Source organism: Apium graveolens, chromosome 5 (assembly GCF_009905375.1).
Source record: "Apium graveolens cultivar Ventura chromosome 5, ASM990537v1, whole genome shotgun sequence".
Classification (NCBI taxonomy): domain Eukaryota; kingdom Viridiplantae; phylum Streptophyta; class Magnoliopsida; order Apiales; family Apiaceae; genus Apium; species Apium graveolens.
Genome location: NC_133651.1, coordinates 98,773,344 through 98,790,906, shown reverse-complemented (window position 1 = coordinate 98,790,906; position 17,563 = coordinate 98,773,344). Strand labels below are relative to the sequence as shown.

General features: G+C 39.2%; 1 non-coding gene across 1 annotated transcript; it reads right to left on the bottom strand.

Annotated features, from left to right (window-relative positions):
• Positions 1-1,704: 1,704 nt before the first annotated feature.
• On the bottom strand, positions 1,705-1,811 carry LOC141662806 (small nucleolar RNA R71). Its single transcript, XR_012550903.1, has one exon. It is a non-coding gene; the product is annotated as a small nucleolar RNA R71 (small nucleolar RNA).
• Between the last annotated feature and the right edge of the window lie 15,752 nt (positions 1,812-17,563).

Sequence of the window (17,563 nt, the reverse complement as noted above, 5' to 3'; positions counted from 1 at the left end):
ACATTTTCATAGAAAATAAGAAGGAGATTATGTTTTAAATTGTGTTGGCGCAAGAAGCGAAGGAGATAAGGAAGAAGACCGATTTAGCACACTGCAGCGAAGAGGAAGCATATATTCTTGTGATTCTTGTTTCGTTGTAACGTTGGATGCTAGTTTTCTTGCTTTGACTTATTTACTCTTGTGACGTACTCTGTTTTAATATAATTAGTTTAGTTATTATTTTCTTGTGTTGATTATCATGATTTCATATGAACCCATGATGGCGATAAGTTCTATTATGGGCTAATCGTGATCATGGGGTTGCAACGGATTTATTATGAAATTATTTAGTTAATTGTTTAATACTTTAGTGTGTGATGATTGCATGATATCTAGTATTGGTTGTGCGTATTCGTCTTATGTGCGTCGCGAACATATAAGATAGGGGGTTAATCTCTTGTGAAGCGACGGTGGATCTTGAGATTTAGAACTTGCCATGCTAGCATAGGTTCATGTACGTTGTGCATGATTAGTGGGTAACTCTAACAGTTTTATTTGCCCTATGTAATCAAAAGGAATAACTTGTGCTTAAATTATTGTGTTGTCAATTTCTGTAGACATATAGGAACTCAACATAATTGATGACTATTCAACTTCTATCTTAATTGTGGATGCTTGGTAGAATGGTATTAGTACAATGAAAGTTGGCTTTTATCAGTTTCGTGTTATTCGATTAATATCATCACTGTCACATGCTAAAGGTAATACCAATGGCTATAGAAGGAAGTAATAATGAAGTTGTGATCTCATGAGTGTTTTATTATTGATAAGTTAAAGTGTTAGTTAAGTGGTTAATTAAGTAGTTAATTATAGTTAATATTTAATCAACAATTTTAAGTGTTATTATCTTAACATTGAGAAGTAGTCATACATTGGTGAGTGAGTTTAATTAGACAAAAACTTAGTCTGAGTCTCTGAGGGAACGAACTAGAAAGTATTCTATATTATTTGCGAACGCGTATACTTGCGTGAATATTAGTGCGTGATTTCGCCCTAACAAGTTTTTGGCGCCGCTACCGGGGACTCGGCGTATTTGTTTAGTTTATGTACTTACCATCATTGGTCATTAGGACTCAGTGATTAGGACGTAGTAGTTAATTACTCTTTTCGGTTGTGTTTCAGGTACTTTAGCAAGCGTTTATGCAAACTCGTTCTCGTGCTCGCAAGAGGACCTTAGATACAGCTGAGGAGAAAGACGAAGTTCTTGATACTCCGGAGAAGTTAGATTTTGAGGATTCGGATTCAGGAACTGAGCAGAAAGAACCAGTACACATGGGAGATCGTATTGTTCAAGCTGATCCAGCTCTTATGGATTTTTCTCGGCCTAAAATTGATGACATTCAGTCAAGCATCCTTCATCCGGCTATTCAAGCTAACACCTTTGAAATCAAGCCAGGCACTATTCAGATGGTGCAGAATTCTGTTTCTTTTGGAGGAGCGGCAACTGAAGACCCCAACATGCACATAAGGAATTTTGTCGAGATCTGCAGCACTTTTAAGTATAATGGCGTGACTGATGAGGCTATCAAGTTGAGGCTTTTCCCATTCTCACTGAGGGATAAGGCTAAAGACTGGTTACATTCTGAACCAGCTGGGTCCATCACTACGTGGCAAGATCTTGCGCAAAAGTTTCTGGTGAAGTTTTATCCAATGGCAAAGACTGCTGCTATGAGGAGTGCTCTTACTCAGTTTGCGCAGCAACCTACAGAATCTATATGCGAGGCTTGGGAACGCTACAAGGAAATGTTGAGAAAATGTCCACATCATGGAATGCCGGATTGGATGGTAATCACTGGTTTTTATAATGGTTTGGGGGCCCAATCTCGGCCCATGCTCGATGCAGCAGCTAGAGGCGCCTTATGGGCTAAAAGCTATACTGAGGCGTATAATCTTATAGAGACAATGACTGCAAATGAGCATCAAAACCCAACTCAGAGGATGATGTCAGGCAAGGTAGCAGGTATTCTGGAAGTTGATGCAGCCACCGCTATTGCAGCCCAGCTCCAAGCGCTATCAATGAAGGTTGATTCTTTGGCTACGTATGGAGTTAATCAAATAGCTATGGTTTGTGAGCTTTGTGCAGGTTCTCATGCTACGGATCAGTGTTCTCTTGTCAACGAATCTGTTCAGTATGTGAATAATTATCAGCGACAACAGCAGCCTGTGCCAGCGACCTATCATCCTAACAACAGAAATCATCCAAATTTCAGCTAGGGGAATAATCAGAATGCTATTCAGCCACCATATCAGCAAGGAGTAAGTAAACAGTTTAACCCACCTGGATTCCAGCAACCACAGCAGTATGCTACAAGGCAATCATATCCTCAACAGGGAAGTGCAGCTGCACCTACTAGTGCTGATTTTGAGGAACTTAAGCTCTTGTGCAAGAGTCAGGTGGTTTCTATCAAGACCTTGGAAAATCAAATCGGTCAATTAGCCAATGCAGTGCTCAATCGTCAACCTGGCACTCTTCCCAGTGACACGGAAGTACCAGGCAGGAAGGAAGCTAAAGAGCAAGTTAAGGCTATTACCTTAAGGTCTGGAAAAGTAGCTGATGCTGAAAAGGCAAAAGAAGTCGAAGCTGAAGTTAGAGATGAAGAATCTAAGCAAAAGGAGAAAGCGGCGAAACCAACGAAGACTACTGTTGAACACACTCTGCCTGAGGCTAATACAGGGGAGAAACAACTCTATCCTCCACCACCTTTTCCTAAGAGATTGCAGCAACAAAAGCTGGATAGACAGTTCGGGAAGTTTCTGGAGGTGTTCAAGAAACTTCACATCAATATACCTTTCGCTGAGGCTCTGGAACAAATGCCTAGTTATGCGAAGTTTATGAAGACTATTCTTTCAAGGAAGGTAAAACTGGATGACCTTGAAACAGTTGCTCTCACGGAAGAATGTAGCGCGGTTCTGCAACAAAAGTTACCACCAAAACTGAAAGATCCAGGAAGCTTCACCATTCCTTGCACCATTGGCAATCTAACTTTTGACAAGTGTCTTTGCGATTTGGGAGCAAGCATTAATCTGATGCCGTTGTCGATCTTTAAAAAGCTGGATCTGCCTGATCCAAAACCCACATACATGTCGCTACAGTTGGCGGACCGTTCCATTACTTACCCAAGGGGCATAGTTGAGGATGTGCTCGTCAAGGTGGATAAGCTCTTCTTTCCTGCAGATTTTGTTATTCTGGATTTTGAGGAAGATAAGAAGATTCCCATAATCTTGGGGAGGCCTTTCTTGGCTACTGGCCGCACTTTGATAGATGTGCAAAAAGGGGAACTTACTATGCGGGTCCAAGATCAGGATGTGACCTTCAACGTATTCAAGGCAATGAAATTCCCTACAGAAGATGAAGAGTGCTTAAAAGTGGATGTGATTGATTCCGCAGTTACTTCAGAACTCGAGCACATGCTAATGTCTGATGCATTGGAAAAGGCCTTAGTGGGGGATTTTGACAGCGATGATGAAGATAGCAACGAGCAATTACAATATCTGAACGCTTCTCCATGGAAGCGAAAGCTCGACATACCATTTGAATCTCTTGGTACTTCTGACCTTAAGAATGCTGAAGGGAAGCTCAAACCATCAATAGAGGAAGCACCTACCTTGAACCTAAAACCATTACCTGAACACTTGAGGTATGCTTTTTTAGGTGATTCATCTACGTTACCTGTTATTATTTCAGCTGACCTTTCAGGTAGTGAGGAAGACAAGCTTTTAAGGATTTTGAGAGAATTCAAATCGGCTATAGGATGGACCATAGCAGACATCAAGGGGATAAGTCCTTCATATTGTATGCATAAAATTCTGTTAGAGGAAGGTAGTAAGCCAACTGTGGAACAGCAGCGAAGACTGAACCCGATCATGAAGGAGGTGGTGAAGAAAGAAATTCTGAAATGGCTAGATGCAGGAATCATTTATCCTATTTCCGACAGCTCGTGGGTGAGCCCCGTGCAATGTGTACCTAAGAAAGGAGGTATCACTGTGGTCGCAAATGAAAAGAATGAGCTCATCCCTACTCGAACAGTTACAGGATGGAGAGTATGCATGGATTATAGAAAATTGAACAAAGCCACAAGGAAGGATCACTTCCCTCTCCCATTCATTGATCAAATGCTTGATAGATTGGCGGGACATGAGTATTTTTGTCTGCTGGATGGTTATTCCGGGTATAATCAGATTTGTATTGCACCAGAGGATCAGGAAAAGACTACCTTCACTTGTCCATTTGGCACATTTGCTTTTTGAAGAGTTTCGTTTGGGTTATGTGGCGCCCCAGCCACCTTTCAGAGATGTATGATGGCTATATTCTCTGACATGATTGGAAATAACATCGAAGTGTTCATGGATGACTTCTCCGTCTTTGGACACTCATATGATGAATGTTTGAATAAGCATCGATTTAAGTTTGGGGGTGTGATAAGTGGCATTTTATACCACTTAGAACGTCTTAAAATGCCTTAAATTGGTGTCTTGAAATCAAGTATTTTGTGTATTTGATGCGTTTTTCTAGTGTTTATGCATTTCAGGGTATTAGTTGCATTTCGGAGGAGGAATCATCAAGAATAAGCCTTGGCATGTGTTCACCATTGCGAGAGGAAGAGAACGGGCAGATTACGGCGAAGAAACGGAGCAAACCGGGAATTTTTCCAGTAGGGTCCTGCGCGCCCGCGCAGCAATGCTGAGCGGCCGCGCAGCAGCCTTGCGCGCCCGCACAGAAATGCTGAGCGGCCGCGCAGGGTCGGGGAAAAAGCTGAATTATTTTAGACTTCTACTTCTGTTTGGCTTCCAACTTCTATGTAATCTGAGTTTTATGGGACTATTATATAAGTAGATTTGAGACGTTTTCATAGAAAATAAGAAGGAGATTATGTTTTAAATTGTGTTGGCGCAAGAAGCGAAGGAGATAAGGAAGAAGACCGATTTAGCACACTGCAGCGAAGAGGAAGCATATATTCTTGTGATTCTTGTTTCGTTGTAACGTTGGATGCTAGTTTTCTTGCTTTGACTTATTTACTCTTGTGACGTACTCTGTTTTAATATAATTAGTTTAGTTATTATTTTCTTGTGTTGATTATCATGATTTCATATGAACCCATGATGGCGATAAGTTCTATTATGGGCTAATCGTGATCATGGGGTTGCAACGGATTTATTATGAAATTCTTTAGTTAATTGTTTAATACTTTAGTGTGTGATGATTGCATGATATCTAGTATTGGTTGTGCGTATTCGTCTTATGTGCGTCGCAAACATATAAGATAGGGGGTTAATCTCTTGTGAAGCGACGTTGGATCTTGAGATTTAGAACTTGCCATGCTAGCATAGGTTCATGTACGTTGTGCATGATTAGTGGGTAACTCTAACAGTTTTATTTGCCCTATGTAATCAAAAGGAATAACTTGTGCTTAAATCGTTGTGTTGTCAATTTCTGTAGACATATAGGAACTTAACATAATTGATGACTATTCAACTTCTAACTTAATTGTGGATGCTTGGTAGAATGGTATTAGTACAATAAAAGTTGGCTTTTATCAGTTTCGTGTTATTCGATTAATATCATCACTGTCACATGCTAAAGGTAATAACAATGGCTATAGAAGGAAGTAATAATGAAGTTGTGATCTCATGAGTGTTTTATTATTGATAAGTTGAAGTGTTAGTTAAGTGGTTAATTAAGTAGTTAATTATAGTTAATATTTAATCAACAATTTTAAGTGTTATTATCTTAACATTGAGAAGTAGTCATACATTGGTGAGTGAGTTTAATTAGACAAAAACTTAGTCTGAGTCTCTGAGGGAACGAACTAGAAAATATTATACTCCCTCCGTCCCACCAGGATGTTTACATCTCTGGTGGGCACGGAGACCAATATATATATATATAAAAGTAGGTAAAGTAATGAAAAATGATGAAAAGTGGTTAAAGTAGTGGGACCTATTAATATTTAATAATAGATTTGAGAGAGTGGAGGAAGTTAGTGGGTGTAATAGTGTTTTATATTATTAAAAGTTTACTATTTTTGGAATGTAAAGAAATGGATGGGACGGCCCAAAATAGTAACTGTAAAGAAATGGATGGGACAGAGGGAGTATATTATTTGCGAACGCGTATACTTGCGTGAATATTAGTGCGTGATTTCGCCCTAACACCTATCAACAACACTTCTTGTGTAATCTGAATCTGTATATCCAACGAGGTTAAAACCAGATTCTTTAGGGTACCAAATACCTAGATTTGGTGTTCCCTTAAGATATCTCAAGATTCGTTTAACATCAACGAGGTGAGTATCTCTAGGATCCACTTGGAACCTTGCACATAAGCATGTAGCATACATAATATCTGGTCTACTTGTAGTAAGATAGAGTAACGAGCCAATCATACCTCCATAGCTTGTGACATCTACCTTAATGGAGTTTTCACATGGTCCAAGCTTGACAGCTGTAGATAACGGAGTCCTTGCTGATGCAGAATCCGCTAGATTGTACTTTTTGAGGAGTTCCTTGAGATACTTGGATTGACAAATAAATATTCCATCTAACCTTTGATTTACTTGTAATCCAAGAAAGAACTTCAGCTCTCCCATCATACTCATTTCAAATTTGTTGTGCATTAACTTAACAAATCTCTTACAAAGACTATCATTAGTAGACCCAAATATTATATCATCCACATAGACTTGGACTAATAAAGTATCATTCTTATGGTTTTTAGAAAAGAGAATTTTGTCTATGACACCCCTAATAAAGCCATTTTCAATAAGAAATTCAGAAAGAGTGTCATACCATTTTCTCGGAGACTGTTTGAGACCATAAATAGCTTTGAAAAGAAAGTAGACATAGTCCAAATGATCTGGATCTTCAAAACCAGGAGGTTGCTCTACATACACTTCTTCATCCAGCTTTCCATTCAGAAATGCACTCTTGACATCCATTTGATAAACTTTAAAGTTTGAGAATGCTGTGAATGCCAGAAATATCCTAATGGCCTCTAATCTAGCCACTAGAGCATAGGTTTTTATCATAATCAATGCCTTCAGCTTGAGAATACCCTTTAGCTACAAGTCTTGCTTTGTTTCTTGTAACCACACCATCTTCATCTAATTTATTCCTGAATACCCACTGAGTACCAACAGCTTTCTTGTGTGTAGGTCTAGGTACCAGTTTCCAGACTTGTTGATGTTCAAACTGATTGAGTTCATCTTGCATAGCAATCACCCAATCTGGATCAGTCAGTGCTTCCTCAATCTTTTTAGGTTCCATCTCAGAAAGAAATCCTGAGAACAGACATTCATTTTCAGTAGCACGTCTAGTTCTGACTCCAACATCTCGATCACCAATAATCAACTCAAAAGGATGAGCTTTATTCCAGACAGTCTGTCTTGGAAGATTTGATCTTGATGATTCACCTTGAAATACATTGGGATGTTGTGTCCTACTAGTTGATCCTTCAACATCTCCCCCTGAGTTGTCACCAGGTTGACTTGATGATTCTTCGTCAGTAGCAGTGGTATCTCCATTGTTGCTAATGTTTTCATCATCATTACCTTGAGTATCATCATGATTAATAGGTTCTTCACCAGCAACAACCTCAGGTTCTTGATCATTTTCTGATTCTGAATCTGACATATTGTGACGGCCTCAACCCCGGGGTCAGGAGTTGACGTCACTAAACACAATTACCAAAAATATAAACAACAGAATTATTATTAAAATATACTAACTCGACCCCGAACCAAGATCCGATCCAGGTTCAAGTATAATTCAGGTTTCTCATTATTACAAACTCTTTATTCACTATCTACGACGCACTAACTTTATTCAGCAACTCTTCAGACCTCATGGTCTGATACAAACTACCTCAGAGGAGCCAGGTCCAGAAGGGGCGGGAACACGGGTCGGTCTGACAGATCTTCTAGGCATCTGCGAAATATACGTAATAGTTTGCAAGGGTGAGCATAATCGCTCAGCAGTACCAAATATGAATAACAAATTAAAAACAGTAAAGTAACAATAATGGGAACAGAGCTGTAATCACGATATCAACATTTCATAATGATAATCAAAGTAACTGGATAACACTAATTAGCATGCTTTGTGAAAACAACAATATAGTGTGCTGCGTAATACCAGAATCCAATTTTAGCATGCTAATCATTTTATAAAACCGCTGTATCAATAAATCATGCTTTCATATAATTCATAAATCCCAATCAGATACATAGCGGATATGTGAAGACAGCTGATCAGGCTATCAACACCAGACGGCTCTAACTGCCATCCCATTTACCTGTTCCGGAACTCAGAGACTAGCTAGGTCTCTGACCTGCTGGACTAATCGGTTTTATAATGCGCGCAACCGAATTAGCCTCTTACGCCACCTCAATAGGCCTACTCTGGCCCCAATGTATCCCATATCTGACCGTTTTATCCAGTTTTCAAAACACTTGTACCCATCTCATTTTCAAAATCATTTATTTAACCAGCACACATATAAAATCCGTTTCGCAATTCATTTCGTTTGAGATAGGTACCTTTTGAAGTTACTTCTCCCCAAAACAATTCGAAAACGGTGATTTTATAACTACGGGGAATACGTAACTTAAAAAGTTTCTGTTCCATTACGAGAATAAAACATTTAGCTATCCATATACACTGAACCATAAAAGAATGGTCAGGGGTACTTGCCTTGCAATGCTTTACAAACCCTAATAGCTTTCACGCTGACTTCGATCCTGGAAGGACTCGATTGGGATCTACAATTACAAAATACCCTAATTAGTTATACCGACATGCTTGATATCCTCAAATCCTAATAACCCAAATCCGACAACCCGACTCGTATTATATTATACACATAACCTGTAATCACATAGTCATATAGTCGAAAATATTGTTAAGAAAACATATAAATATATATTTTCGAACATATTTTTAGGAAATTTTGGCAGCATCTCATTTATTTATAGGACTACCCGGTGATTGCAATCGACGTCAACAATCACACAATTCACCATATTACTTCGTCCTTTTATACAACTTACATCCCAACACCAATCACAATTAATTATTTAAATCTGGAAATATTTTATGAAAAAAAATCATTTTATTTATTTATAAAATTTAGGACTCAGAACATCGTCATCACCGTCCACCGTTGACTCGCCGAAGTTCATCGTCAACGGCGGCACAATTTATTGGCGCCCGACATATTACGGGTTCCCAAATAAATTATACCGATATTTTAAAACCATTTCCAACACGAATAATTAATATCATGAATATTAATCAATAATTACCTGCAATAATGGAATTTAAACAAAATTAAAATCTGTAATAAACCAACCCAACAGAGCATAAACAGCCCACCAAATCCAAACCACAAGCCCAATAGTTAACATAACTGTAAGGCCCAACAACAAAACCAAGGCCCGAATACACAGGCCCAACCGAAAACCACAGAACAGCAACCGTAGCCACACACACGGCCACGCGCCACCCCCCACACACACACTGCACACAGTACAGCATACACAACACAACACATATGCACACACAGAGCACACACATGTATATATATATGTATATGTATACCAACTGAGCAAGAATTGAACCAAGCCAAACTGAAAAACACAGCGGAGGCTCACCGGAAAAACAAGCCGGAAAGAAACAATAAGAGGAACGAAGCCTAGGGAAGCGAAAAGGAAGAAGATGATAGCCGAGAAGGAAAAAAAAACCGAGCAAACTCGAAGTATTCGAGAGAGAGAACAGAGAGAATTGAGAGACAGTCGGGAGAGAGAGACAAGAAAAGTGATGTTTATCCCCTCTCCCAATTTGATTATTCAGCCTCCTGACTTAACCAACGCACGGCACGTGTCCAACTTCGTTGGATACGTGTCGTTTTATTTTCATTTTAACTGACTGCAAGCCCGACACGCTGTTTTAATCTATTTTTAAGGGTCCAATTTATAAATAACTATTAATCAGAACATCGCCTTAACAGAGCTAATATGATACAAATATTCCAAAATTATTTAAATCATAAGTTTCAGAATTTTAAAACAATTCTGGGTTGCGCTGCATACCCGCTTTTTAATAAATAACGAAACGACGCGCGCATGAAACGATTCCTGAAAATTCCCAAAATAATTTTAAAATTCTCCGAATAATATGAACTTAATAAAATATAAATTTTATAATTTTTAAAGATTCCCATAATTAAATATGGATTTTAGCATTTAACACACTCAGAAAATCATTTAAAAATGAATAGTTAACAAAATATTGATTTCTCAATTTTTATAAAGTCCTAAAAAAATAATTATTGAGATTATAAAATTAGAAAACCAATTTTAAAGACAACTCAAATATTTATGAAATGAAAATTACCATAGATTCACTTTTGCAAGCGAAATAAAATCATATAACTCGCCAATAAACCACATAATTCCAAGTCCACATATTAACAAATCATAAATATTTAAATAACAATCAGTAACTGCTGCCAAAATCAATACACACCTTTATTTATTTACTTAAACTTTTATTACACTTCCAAATATTAAAAATAAAATAAAAATACACGAGTCGTTATATTCTTTCCCCCTTAAAAAGATTCTGTCCCCAGAATCTGACTCAGCTAAACAAATGAGGATATTTGTCAAGCATGTCTGACTCTAATTCCCAAGTAGACTCTTCTACTCGAGGATTCTTCCACAAAACTTTTACTATAGGAATTGATTTATTCCTAAGGACTCGTTCTTTACGGTCTAAAATTTGGACCGGTTGTTCCACATAAGACGAATCTGGTTGAAGCTCAATCGGTTCGTATTCTATGACTTGATTCGAATTAGGGACATAGGGCTTCAACATAGACACGTGGAACACATTATGAATGTGCTGCCACTGCGGTGGTAACGCTATCTCATAAGCGACCTTTCCTACTTTCTTCAAAACCTCAAAGGGTCCTATGAATCTAGGGCTAAGTTTACCCTTCTGACCAAATCATACTAACCCTTTCCAAGGCGATACCTTTAGTAACACCAACGCTCCTATTTCAAAGTCATGTCTTTCCTATGCATATCTGCGTATTTTCTTTTTCTATCTTGAGCTGCTTCCAATCTTTTCCGAATCAACACTATAGCATCTCTAGTCTGCTGAACCAACTCAGGGCCTAACACTTTCTTTTCTCCTACCTCATCCCAGTACAATGGTGACCTACATTTTTGACCATACAAAGCTTCATAAGGTGGAATCCCTATACTGGCATGGTAGCTGTTATTATATGAGAATTCAATTAAAGGTAGGTGCTCATCCCAATTACCCTTAAAATCTAGAACACAGACTCTCAACATATCCTCTATGGTCTGAATTGTCCTCTCACTCTGGTCATCCGTCTGAGGATGATAAGCAGTGCTCATATTCAATTTCGTTCCTAGGCACTTTTGGAATTTAGTCCAGAACCTGGAATTAAATCCCGGGTCTCGATCCGACACTATAGAAACAGGAACTTCATGTTTGGTAAATATCTCATCCAAGTATAGCTTAACTAACTTTTCCAATGAATACCTTTCATTAATCGGAAGAAAATGCGCCGACTTAGTCAATCTATCAATGATTACCCAAATAGCATCATGATTCGCTCTCATCTTTGGCAATCCTACTACAAAGTCCATAGCAATGTCTTCCCATTTCCATTGGGGAATCTCCAAAGATTGTAACAATCCACTTGGTCGTTGATGCTCTGCTTTCACCGTCTGACACATGTGACATTTACTTACCCAATTGGCAATATCTTTCTTCATTTCTGGCCACCAAAAATTTCTCTTCAAATCCTGGTACATCTTGGTACTACCAGGATGGATATAAAACCTAGAGTTATGTGTTTCCTGCAATACTTCGTTCTTCAACTCTGTTACATCAGGAATCCATACTCTGGATGAAAACCTATATAAACCTTGACTATCTTTTTTAGTACACAACTCTTCTCCTGTCAAAGTATCCAACTCTTGCTCCATAACTCCTTCTTGACATCTTCTAATCTTTTCCATTAATGATGGCTGGAAAGTAACTTCATATAACTGCTCCTGAATTTCATTTGGTACTCGAACTTCAATTTCCATTCTTTCTAAATCTTGCGCCAACTCTTCCGCAATCTTAATCATATTCAGCCTTTCCTTTCTACTCAAGGCATCAGCCACTACATTGGCTTTACCTGGGTGATAGTTAATTGAACAATCATAGTCCTTAATCAAATCCAACCACCTTCTCTGTCTCATGTTCAGATCTTTCTGCGTGAATATGTACTTTAGGCTCTTATGATCGGTGTAAATATCGCATTTCTCTCCATACAAGTAGTGACGCCATAACTTTAAAGCAAATACTATAGCCGCCAATTCAAGGTCATGAACTGGATATTTTTGTTCGTGAGGCTTTAGTTGTCTGGAGGCATACGCAATCACTTTGTCATGCTACATTAACACGCATCCCAATCCTTTCAGAGAAGCATCACTATAAATTACAAAGTTTCCCGTCTCATCTGGCAATGCTAACACTGGAGCCGTCACTAATCTTCGCTTTAACTCCTGGAAACTCTCTTCACACTTTTCCGTCCAAACAAACTTCTCATTCTTCCTGGTCAACTTAGTTAGTGGGGATGCAATCTTTGAGAAATCCTTCACAAACCTTCGATAATATCCTGCTAATCCAAGAAAACTTCTTATTTCTGTGGGTGTCTTCGGTTGCTCCCATTTTGATACGGCTTCAATCTTTACCGGGTCTACTTTGATACCTTCCTTACTCACCACATGTCCAAGAAACTGTACCTCCGTCAACCAAAACTCACACTTAGAAAATTTAGCATATAATTGCTTTTCTCTTAACTTTTGAAGGGCAATCTGCAGATGCACCGCGTGATCTTTTGGATTCTTCGAATATATGAGGATGTCATCAATAAATACAATAATAAACTTATCCAGATACTCCTTATATACCCTATTCATCAAATCCATGAAAGTTGATGGCGCATTCGTCAATCCAAACAACATTACTAGAAACTTGTAATGGCCATACCTTGTTCAAAATGCAGTCTTGGGAATATCCTCGGGCTTTATCTTCAATTGGTGGTAGTCGGACCTTAAATCAATCTTTGAAAAGTAACATGCTCCCTTAAGCTGGTCAAACAAATCATCGATCCGCGGCAAAGGATATTTATTCTTTATTGTCAACTTATTCAACTCTCTGTAATCAATACACAATCTCATACTTCCATCCTTTTTCTTCACAAATAACACTGGAGCACCCCACGGGGAAACACTAGGTCGAATAACTCCTTTATCCAATAACTCCTGAAGTTGCTTAGCCAATTCTTTCATTTCAATCGGGGCCATTCTGTATGGAGCCTTAGAAACTGGTTCAGCTCCAGGTATCAAATCAATGGAAAACTTTATCTCACGATCAGGTGGCAATCCTGGTAATTCTTCTGGAAAAACATCAAGGAATTCTCTTACTACAGGGATGTCATCCAAAATAGGGGTCTCTTTCTTCGTATCCACTACATGAGCTAAGTATGCTTCACATCCTTGTCTCAGCAATTTTTTTGCTTGCATCACTGAGAGAAACTTCCTATCTCGCCTCTGCCCTTGGTAACTGATCCTTCTATTATCTGAGGTGTATATAACAACTCTCTTTTTCTTACAATCAATGCTTGCCCTATATCGAGACAACCAATCCATACCTAGAATAACATCAAAGTCTCCCAACTCGAAGGGTATTAAGTCAACAAGGAACATATACCCCGAAATCTCTAGGGAACAACTAGGACAAAATTGTTTTACAAGTACTTTATCCTTATTAGCCACTTCTATAGTTAAGGGTTCATCTAAATCTTCTAGCATTAATTGCATTTTATTCACACAACTCACAGATATAAAAGATTTGGACGCTCCCGAATCAAACAAAACGTTAACAGGTACGGAATTAAGAATAAGCGTACCTGCAACCACATCAGAGTCATGAACTGGAGACTTCTGGGTCATCTTAAAAGTCCTAGCTCTCGCAGTACTGGTTGCTGGTCCTTGAGACACACTCCTTCCCGCATTACCTTGGGTCACTGACTTGCAATTCCTAGCTATGTGTCCCACTTTGCCACAACTAAAACAAGTAACTCCTTGAATCTCAGACTTACATTCCGTGGAATAGTGGCCTTTCTGTCCACACTTAAAACAATTAACATTCTCTCGGCACTGTCCACTGTGCCTTTTCCCACACGTCTTACAATCAACCACTGGCTTACTCATCCTCGTCGGGGCAGAGTTAACTGATGTTGTACCGGGCTTAACTTGGGGAAAGTTTTGCCCTTTAAACTTTTTATTCTTATTCCTACCGAACCAACGCTGAAACTTCCGACTCGCTATTCCTGATTCTGATCTAGTGGGTCCACTTTCAAATTTTCTCTTCTTCTCACCCTGCTCCTTTGCAGCTAACTTCTGATCACTCTCTATCACCAGGGCAGCCTGAACTACCGAAGTATATGTCTTGAGTTGTAAGGCTACAACTCCACTTCTTATTTCTGGCTTCAACCCTTGTTGAAACTGCTTCACTCGTTGAGCTTCTGAACTTACATATTCCGGTGCTATACGGGCCAACTCCGTAAACTTCGCTTCATATTCCATAACACTCCTATTTCCTTGTTTCAACTCCAAAAATTCCATCTCCATTTGACTTTGGAGACATGCTGGAAAGTATTTTTCCAAAAACAGTTCTGTGAATCTGGCCCAGGGAACTGGACCTTCTCCTTCTAGGGCTCGCGTAGATTCCCACCAATAATTCGAATCATTTCTCAGAAAATAACTAGCATAATCAGTCTTTAAATCCTCACTCACCTTAGTGAGTGCAAACGCCTTTTCCATTTCCTTTAACCATATCCTGGCAGCAACAAGATCTACCTCTCCTTTAAACTCTGGGGGCTTCACTACTTGAAAAGACTTAAAACTAACACCTTGATTTGCCCCTCTCATTTCATACTGCTGTTGGATTTGTAGTTGCTGCTATTGGATTTGTTGTTGTTGTTGCTGTATGAGCTGCTGTTGCTGTTGTTGTTGCTGTTGCAATTATTGCTGCTGTTGCTGGAATTGTTGTTGTTGTGGGGCCAGCTGTACAGTCTGCTGACGCAACAAGTTCATCAAATCACTCATGGAAGGATCCCCAGCAGATCCGTTATTGGGCTGAGAATTTTTCTTTGGTGGCATCTCCTAAAATATAATAGTCATATATAAGAAAATGGATTGCTCCAATAGTTTATATTTATACATCAGGAGAGCGTTGCCACTAAGACAATATTCTCATCCCCCCATTATAATTGGATCCGTCCTGAGTGAATGATTATAATCTAAAAATGCCAGCAACAGAAACAAAAACAATAATAGCAACACAATATATAAAAAAAAACTGAATGATAATATAAAGCAGCTGAACTACAGTAACCAACAAAATCTAACTAGTACAACTGAAAATCCAAATACAAAGAACCATCCGAATACACACCAAAATTGGCTGTCAAAACAGCCTCGCCTACTACAAACTATCACAACATAATGTACATATACAAAGTAAATAACCACAGAACTCCTAAAAGTCAATTCTGAGCTCTGCATCCCTCTACTGCAACTCTGTATAGTCTCTACCACTGCCACCAATAAAACCTAGCTCAAACGCTAGCCAGTTCACTAGATCCTGATACTGCACAGCTCTGAACTCTGAACTAATGAAACGGTCAACAGATCTAGCCCTCTCTACAGCCATCTGGGTCAGTGCTCTCACACGGGCTCGCACCTCAGGGGAAGGGGCAGAAATACCCTGAAATGGTGCAATAGGTACCTGGTCCAACTGGGCAGCAAACTCTGGACTCTGGTCTCTGATAAAGGAAGTATTCACCGCCCTATGCACATGATAAGGGATCGGTGAAGAAATACCACTAGGGGCCACAGGAGGTGCCAGAGGTCTCATCATGGAAGAACTGGGACCGCAGCCAGGAGGGAAATCCCTGACAGCAGACACAGACCTACGTACCCAACGGGGACGAGGACCAGATCCAGGAATGTCTCGAGGTACATAAGAAGGAACTGGTGGAGGAGGCATAGGGGTCTCATCGGCAACATCATCAAGGGGTTTCTCCGTATCTGAGCTATCCGAATCAGAAGCCCGAGATGGAGAACTCGAAATCGCAATAGGTCACTGTCAACATAATAGTGTACAGATAAGACACAACCAGGTCAAGGCAATTCTATCTAAACATTTAATAGATGTCAGGGTAACGCCGTTGGAACCCTCGACTGACTCTAAAGGTTTGCTCCTCTATATGAGTTGCTGACTCACACTTAAAGACTCACGTTATCACCTACTTGACACAATCCCTAACCTGAATCAGGGACTTGAACCTGTAGCTCTGATACCAACTGTGACATCCTCAACCCCCGGGTCAGGAGTTGACGTCACTAAACACAATTACCAAAAATATAAACAACAGAATTATTATTAAAATATACTAACTTGACCCCGAACCAAGATCCGATCCAGGTTCAAGTATAATTCAGGTTTCTCATTATTACAAACTCTTTATTCACTATCTACGACACACTAACTTTATTCAGAAACTCTTCAGACCTCATGGTCTGATACAAACTACCTCAGAGGAGCCAGGTCCAGAAGGGGCGGGAACACGGGTCGGTCTGACAGATCTTCTAGGCATCTGCGAAATATACGTAACAGTTTGCAAGGGTGAGCATAATCGCTCAGCAGTACCAAATATGAATAACAAATTAAAACAGTAAAGTAACAATAATGGGAACATAGCTGTAATCACGATATCAACATTTCATAATGATAATCAAAGTAACTGGATAACACTAATTAACATGCTTTGTGAAAACAACAATATAGTGTGCTGCGTATTACCACAATCCAATTTTAGCATGCTAATCATTTTATAAAGCCGCTGTATCAATAAATCATGCTTTCATATAATTCACAAATCCCAATCAGATACATAGCGGATATGTGAAGACAGCTGATCAGGCTATCAACACCAGATGACTCTAACTGCCATCCCATTTACATGTTCCGGAAGTCAGAGACTAGCTAGGTCTCTGACCTGCTGGACTAATCGGTTTTATAATGTGCGCAACCGAATTAGCCTCTACGCCACCTCAATAGGCCTACTCTGGCCCCAATGTATCCCATATCTGACCGTTTTATCCAGTTTTCAAAACACTTGTACCCATCTCATTTTCAAAATCATTTATTTAGCCAGCACATATATAAAATCCGTTTCGCAATTCATTTCATTTGAGATAGGTACCTTTTGAAGTTACTTCTCCCCAAAACAATTCGAAAACGGTTATTTTATAACTACGGGGAATACGTAACTTAAAACGTTTCTGTTCCATTAGGAGAATAAAACATTTAGCTATCCATATACACTGAACCATAAAAGAATGGTCAGGGGTACTTGCCTTGCAATGCTTTA